This window comes from Rattus norvegicus, chromosome 16, assembly GCF_021556685.1.
Source record: "Rattus norvegicus strain SHRSP/BbbUtx chromosome 16, alternate assembly SHRSP_T2T, whole genome shotgun sequence".
Classification (NCBI taxonomy): domain Eukaryota; kingdom Metazoa; phylum Chordata; class Mammalia; order Rodentia; family Muridae; genus Rattus; species Rattus norvegicus.
The window spans coordinates 25,014,574-25,022,809 of NC_141549.1; the positions used below are offsets into that span (position 1 = coordinate 25,014,574).

At 40.0% G+C, this 8,236-nt stretch overlaps 1 pseudogene across 1 annotated transcript; it reads left to right on the top strand.

Annotated features, from left to right (window-relative positions):
• The first annotated feature begins 1,879 nt into the window (after nucleotides 1-1,879).
• Nucleotides 1,880-2,285, top strand: LOC134482347 (elongin-C-like; annotated as a pseudogene). The gene has a single exon (XR_015639746.1). The product of XR_015639746.1 is annotated as an elongin-C-like (transcript).
• The last annotated feature ends 5,951 nt before the right edge of the window (nucleotides 2,286-8,236 follow it).

An 8,236-nucleotide genomic window follows, 5' to 3' on the forward strand; every position in this document is an offset into this window, starting at 1 on the left:
TGACACTACCTATGAATAATCCACAGGCTTTGAGATATGTTGTGAAAGACTGACAGGCTGTGGGTCTCTCCATTGAATGACTGGCTATGGGAGTTTCTAATGTATGACTGACCGGCTCTGAGAGGTTTGTATATAAGTTAGTCGCCATGTCCTGTGGGTGATTAACAGACTATGGCCATTTGTTATGTCTGATTGACAGACTGTGATAATTTCTTCTGGATGACTGACAGGTTTTGTGAGTTGCTGGTAGGTGATTGACAGGGTGAGGGGATTTCCAGTGAATGACTGACAGGACATGGGCAATTCTTATGGATGGTAGCCAGGCTGTGGGCTTTTACTTTGGATGATGTAGGTGTTGGGGACAGATTTTTGATAAGCTGTATGACTTGTGGGTGACTGACATGTTGTGCTTCTTAAGCTAGATGATTGATACATCATAGGCATGACCTACAGATGCAGATCTGCAGACCAATTGTTTCACTGTAAATTTTATAAACAAATGAAAATTGAAATCCCCAGTCACCAATACTTTGACTTTTTCAATCCAAATTTCATTTTTTATGCCCATGATTAAGCTTTCTATATTTGCTACCATTAGGATCACAACATATTGCTTAGGTAATAAATAAAGTATCCATGTTAACCCGGGAGCAAAAATGTAGCAAAGCAGGACCTTGCATTTTGTTTTAAAATGGTCAATGTATCCCTGGACTTGCACTAAATTTGGTAAATATAAGTAGAAGGAGATAAACTATGGCATCCAATCTCCTATATATGAGATTCAAAAAGGTTTCAGCAAAATGAAATGAGAGTTCCAAAAAGCAAGGGTCATTTCATGCTATATTTACATTTATATGATATAAGGAAGCTTGACTGAGCAAAGAAACATAAAGGTTTAAGAATGGGAAGACCTTGAGTTATATTTTTTTTTCGGAGCTGGGGACCGAACCCAGGACCTTGTGCTTGCTAGGCAAGGGCTCTACCACTGAGCCAAATCCCCAACCTGACCTTGAGATATATTAAAATGTGTATTATACACAATAGACATTTAATTACATGTGAGGAATAAATGGACTGACAGAATGAAAAACTATATTAGGACAAATCAGAGTTTGAAGAAAATATTCAATAAGCATAAGAATATTTTCAAACTATAATTCATTCTTGGATTATTTATATGAAGCTATACCTTAACAACTAATAAACACCTTAAAATAACAAAATGATTAAGAAGCATGTGGACTTCGGAAAATATGCTGGTGTGCCATCAATTCCCCTTCAAGCAAAAAAATATGAAATACGAATGAGGGCCTAGCCCATCACACTGCTCCCTGATCTCAAATCCCATGGAAAAGAGATCTAAACACCAAGAAGTATGGAACATCCTGAGACCACAGGACAGACAGACACATCTGTCCACTTTCAATACCACATTCTCATCAATGGACAGATAAGAGAAACAGAAATTAAACAGCGACATAGAGAAACTAACAGAAGTTATATACTAAATGGATTTAACAAATATTTATAGAACATTAAATAATAAAACAAAAGGATTTACATTCTTCTCAGTACCTCATAGTACCTCCTCGAAAATTGACCATATAATTTGTCAAAAAAAATAGGCATCAATAGATACAGGAAGATAGAAATAATTCTATTTGTCCTATCAGATCACCGTGGACAAAGGCTGGTCTTCAATAAAAACAATAATGGCAGAATGCCCTCAGATACATTGAAGTTTAACAACACACTACTCAATGAAAACTTGGTCAAGGAAGAATTAATGATAGAAATTAAAGATTTCTTAGCACTTCCTTCGGATGCAAGTTACTAGATGACTGCTTCTCGGCCTCGCCAGGAAACTATTTATTTCCTCTGGGATCAAATAGAATTTTATAAGAACATAATGGATGGAGAGGAGAAAACCTATGGTGGCTGTGAAGGCCCTGATGCCATGTATGTGAAATTAATATCTTCTGATGGTCATGAATTTATTGTAAAAAGAGAACATGCATTAACATCAGGAACAATAAAGGCCATGTTGAGTGGTCCAGGTCAGTTTGCGGAGAATGAAACCAATGAGGTCAACTTTAGAGAGATCCCTTCACATGTGCTATCGAAAGTGTGCATGTATTTTACCTACAAGGTCCACTATACTAACAGCTCCACTGAAATTCCTGAATTCCCAACTGCACCTGAAATTGCACTGGAACTGCTGATGGCCGTGAACTTCTTAGATTGTTAAATAAGATAAATTATAATAAACTGTTAATTTTTTTCAGTATTTAATACCTGTAGTTCAGTTAGTAATTTTTTCACATATAGCATGTTGCCTTTATGAAATTGAACGCTAAAGTTAATTGCTGAGCAGATTTCTTCTGTCATTTGCATAGCAGAGTTGAAATTTGTTTGCTACATCAACAAATTAAGGAAGTTTCACAAGCCAAAAAATAAATAAATAATGCCAGTTTAAAAAAAAAAGATTTCTTAGAATTTAATGAAAATGAAGATACAACACACCCAAACATTTAGGACACAGTGAGAGCAGTACTAAAAGGAAAACTCATAGCTCTGAGTGCCGCCAAAAGAAACAGGAGAGAGCATACTCAGCAGCTTGACAGCACATCTAAAAAGTCTAGAGCCAAAAGAAGTAAATACACACAAGAGGAATAGAAGGGAAGAAATAATAAAACTAAGAGCTAAAATCATCCAAGTTTAAAAAAAAAAGAGTACACAAAGAATCAACAAAAGCAGGAGCTGGTTCTTCGACAAAATCAACAAGATAGAAAAACCCTTAGCAAGAATACCCAGAGTGTATCCAAATTAAAAAACCAGAAGGGAAAAGGGAGACATAACAAAAAAAATCTGAGGAAATTAAAAATATCAACAAATCCTACTACAAAAGCATATATTCAACAAAACTGGAAAATCTGGAGGAAATAGACAATTTTCTAGACAAATACAAGGTACTAAAGTTAAATCAGAAACAGATAAACATCTAAACAACACCATAATTCCTAAAGAAGTAGAAGCAGTTATTAAGAGTCTCCCAATCAAAGAGAACCCAGGACTCCATGAATTTACTGCAGAATTCTATCAGGCCTTCATAGAAGACCTCATATCAATACTGTCCAGATTAGTTCCCAAAACAGAAATAGGCAGAGCACTACCAAATTCCTTCTTTGAAACGACAGTTACTCTTATAACTAAACCACACAAAAATCCAACAAAGAAAGAGAACTTGAGACCATTTACCCTTATGATTATTGATGTAAAAATACTCAATAAAAATCTTGCAAAGTGAATGCAAGAACACATCAAAATAATCACCCATCATGATCAGTTAGGCTTCAGCCCAAGGATGAAAGGATGGTCCAATATACTAAACGATAACCTGGGCAAGGAAGAAATAAAGAAAGAAATTAAAGACTTCTTAGAATTTAATGAAAATGAAGGTACGACCTACCCACACGTATGGGACACAATTAAAGCTGTGCTAAGAGGAAAACTCATAGTTCTTAGTGCCTGCAGAAAGAAACAGGAGAGAGCCTATATCAGCAGCTTGACAGCACACCTAAAAGCTCTAGAACAAAAAGAAGCAAATACACCCAGGAGGAGTAGAAGGCAGGAAATAATCAAACTCAGAGCTGAAATCAACCAAGTAGAAGAAAAGAGGACCATAGAAAGAAACAACAGAACCAAAAGTTGGTTCTTTGAGAAAATCAACGGGACAGATAAACCCTTAGCCAGACTAACGAGAGGACACAGAGAGTGTGTCCAAATTAACAAAATCAGAAATGAAAAGGGAGACACAACTACAGATTCAGAGGAAATTAAAAAAAATCATCAGATCTTATTATAAAAGCCTATATTCAACAAAACTTGAAAATCGGCAGGAAATGGACAATTTCCTAGACAGATACCAGGTACCGAAGTTAAATCAGGAACAGATAAACCAGTTAAACAACCCCATAACACCTAAGGAAATAGAAGCAGTCATTAAAGGCCTCCCAACCCACTCCTGAGGCTGCAGAGCGGAAGAGACCACCAACACTGCTCACCCCTGCCCACATCCCTGGCCCAAGAGGAAACTGTATAAGGCCTCTGGGCTCCCGTGGGGGAGGGCCCAGGAGCGGCAGGACCCCTGCCAGAGACACCGCCGGACCCTGAAGGAAACAGACCGGATAAACAGTTCTCTGCACCCAAATCCCGTGGGAGGGAGAGCTAAACCTTCAGAGAGGCAGACAGGCCTGGGAAACCAGAAGAGACTGCTCCCTGCACACACATCTCGGACGCCAGAGGAAAAAGCCAAAGACCATCTGGAACCCTGGTGCACTGAAGCTCCCGGAAGGGGCGGCACAGGTCTTCCTGGTTGCTGCCGCTGCAGAGAGCCCCTGGGCAGCACCCCATGAGCGAACTTGAGCTTCGGGACCACAGGTAAGACCAAATTTTCTGCTGCAAGAAAGCTGCCTGGTGAGCTTGGGACACACGGAAGCAGAATTTCTCTAGAACCGGGCACGTTCTGTGTTTACTGGAAGTCCCACACCCGCGGATCCCGGCCCGCAGCAGCTCTCTGCTCCCAGACCCGGTGAGAGAGAGACCCAACCGCCTGGTCAGGTGGGCACTCCTGAGGCTGCAGAGCGGAAGAGACCACCAACACTGCTCACCCCTCCCCACATCCCTGGCCCAAGAGGAAACTGTATAAGGCCTCTGGGCTCCCGTGGGGGAGGGCCCAGGAGTGGCAGGACCCCTGCCAGAGACACCGCCGGACCCTGAAGGAAACAGACCGGATAAACAGTTCTCTGCACCCAAATCCCGTGGGAGGGAGAACTAAACCTTCAGAGAGGCAGACAAGCCTGGGAAACCAGAAGAGACTGCTCCCTGCACACACATCTCGGACGCCAGAGGAAAAAGCCAAAGACCATCTGTAACCCTGGTGCACTGAAGCTCCCGGAAGGGGCGGCACAGGTCTTCCTGGTTGCTGCCGCTGCAGAGAGCCCCTGGACAGCACCCCACGAGCAAACCTGAGCCTCGGGACCACAGGTAAGACCAAATTTTCTGCTGCAAGAAAGCTGCCTGGTGAACTCAAGACACAGGCCCACAGGAACAGCTGAAGACCTGTAGAGAGGAAAAACTACACGCCCGAAAGCAGAACACTCTGTCCCCATAACTGACTGAAAGAGAGGAAAACAGGTCTACAGCACTCCTGACAAACAGGCTTATAGGACAGTCTAGGCACTGTCAGAAATAGCAGAACAAAGTAACACTAGAGATAATCTGATGGCGAGAGGCAAGCGCAGGAACCCAAGCAACAGAAACCAAGACTACATGCCATCATCGGAGCCCAATTCTCCCACCAAAACAAACATGGAATATCCAAACACACCAGAAAAGCAAGATCTAGTTTCAAAATCATATTTGATCATGATGCTGGAGGACTTCAAGAAAGACCTGAACACACTTAGGGAAGCACAGGAAAACATTAATAAACAAGTAAAAGCCTACAGAGAGGAATCGCAAAAATCCCTGAAAGAATTCCAGGAAAACACAATCAAACAGTTGAAGGAATTAAAAATGGAAATAGAAGCAATCAAGAAAGAACACATGGAAACAACCCTGGATATAGAAAACCAAAAGAAGAGACAAGGAGCTGTAGATACAAGCTTCACCAACAGAATACAAGAGATGGAAGAGAGAATCTCAGGAGCAGAAGATTCCATAGAAATCATTGACTCAACTGTCAAAGATAATGTAAAGCGGAAAAAGCTACTGGTCCAAAACATACAGGAAATCCAGGACTCAATGAGAAGATCAAACCTAAGGATAATAGGTATAGAAGACAGTGAACACTCCCAGCTCAAAGGACCAGTAAATATCTTCAACAAAATCATAGAAGAAAACTTCCCTAACCTAAAAAAAGAGATACCCATAGACATACAAGAAGCCTACAGAACTCCAAATAGATTGGACCAGAAAAGAAACACCTCCCGTCACATAATTGTCAAAACACCAAACGCACAAAATAAAGAAAGAATATTAAAAGCAGTAAGGGAAAAAGGTCAAGTAACATATAAAGGGAGACCTATCAGAATCACACCAGACTTCTCGCCAGAAACTATGAAGGCCAGAAGATCCTGGACTGATGTTATACAGACCCTAAGAGAACACAAATGCCAGCCCAGATTACTGTATCCAGCAAAACTCTCAATTAACATTGATGGAGAAAACATGATATTCCATGACAAAACCAAATTTACACAATATCTTTCTACAAATCCAGCACTACAAAGGATAATAAATGGGAAAGCCCAACATAAGGAGGCAAGCTATACCCTAGAAGAAGCAAGAAACTAATCGTCTTGGCAACAAAACAAAGAGAATGAAAGCACACAAACATAACCTCACATCCAAATATGAATATAACGGGAAGCAATAATCACTATTCCTTAATATCTCTCAATATCAATGGCCTCAACTCCCCAATAAAAAGACATAGATTAACAAACTGGATACGCAACGAGGACCCTGCATTCTGCTGCCTACAGGAAACACACCTCAGAGACAAAGACAGACACTACCTCAGAGTGAAAGGCTGGAAAACAACCTTCCAAGCAAGTGGTCAGAAGAAGCAAGCTGGAGTAGCCATTCTAATATCAAATAAAATCAATTTCCACCTAAAAGTCATCAAAAAAGATAAGGAAGGACACTTCATATTCATCAAAGGAAAAATCCACCAAGATGAACTCTCAATCCTAAATATCTATGCCCCAAATACAAGGGTACCTACATATGTAAAAGAAACCTTACTAAAGCTCAAAACACACATTGCACCTCACACAATAATAGTGGGAGATTTCAACACCCCACTCTCATCAATGGACAGATCATGGAAACAGAAATTAAACAGTGATGTAGACAGACTAAGAGAAGTCATGAGCCAAATGGACTTAACGGATATTTATAGAACATTCTATCCTAAAGCAAAAGGATATACCTTCTTCTCAGCTCCTCATGGTACTTTCTCCAAAATTGACCATGTAATTGGTCAAAAAACGGGCCTCAACAGATACAGAAAGATAGAAATAATCCCATGCGTGCTATCAGACCACCACGGCCTAAAACTGGTCTTCAATAACAATAAGGGAAGAATGCCCACATATACGTGGAAATTGAACAATGCTCTACTCAATGATAACCTGGTCAAGGAAGAAATAAAGAAAGAAATTAAAAACTTTTTAGAATTTAATGAAAATGAAGATACAACATACTCAAACTTATGGGACACAATGAAAGCTGTGCTAAGAGGAAAACTCATAGCGCTGAGTGCCTGCAGAAAGAAACAGGAAAGAGCATATGTCAGCAGCTTGACAGCACACCTAAAAGCTCTAGAACAAAAAGAAGCAAATACACCCAGGAGGAGTAGAAGGCAGGAAATAATCAAACTCAGAGCTGAAATCAACCAAGTAGAAACAAAAAGGACCATAGAAAGAATCAACAGAACCAAAAGTTGGTTCTTTGAGAAAATCAACAAGATAGATAAACCCTTAGCCAGACTAACGAGAGGACACAGAGAGTGCGTCCAAATTAACAAAATCAGAAATGAAAAGGGAGACATAACTACAGATTCAGAGGAAATTCAAAAAATCATCAGATCTTACTATAAAAACCTATATTCAACAAAATTTGAAAATCTTCAGGAAATGGACAATTTCCTAGACAGTTACCAGGTATCGAAGTTAAATAAGGAACAGATAAACCAGTTAAACAACCCCATAACTCCTAAGGAAATAGAAGCAGTCATTAAAGGTCTCCCAACCAAAAAGAGCCCAGGTCCAGACGGGTTTAGTGCAGAATTCTATCAAACCTTCATAGAAGACCTCATACCAATATTATCCAAACTATTCCACAAAATTGAAACAGATGGAGCCCTACCGAATTCCTTCTACGAAGCCACAATTACTCTTATACCTAAACCACACAAAGACACAACAAAGAAAGAGAACTTCAGACCAATTTCCCTTATGAATATCGACGCAAAAATACTCAATAAAATTCTGGCAAACCGAATCCAAGAGCACATCAAAACAATCATCCACCATGATCAAGTAGGCTTCATCCCAGGCATGCAGGGATGGTTTAATATACGGAAAACCATCAACGTGATCCATTATATAAACAAACTGAAAGAACAGAACCACATGATCATTTCATTAGATGCTGAGAAAGCATTTGA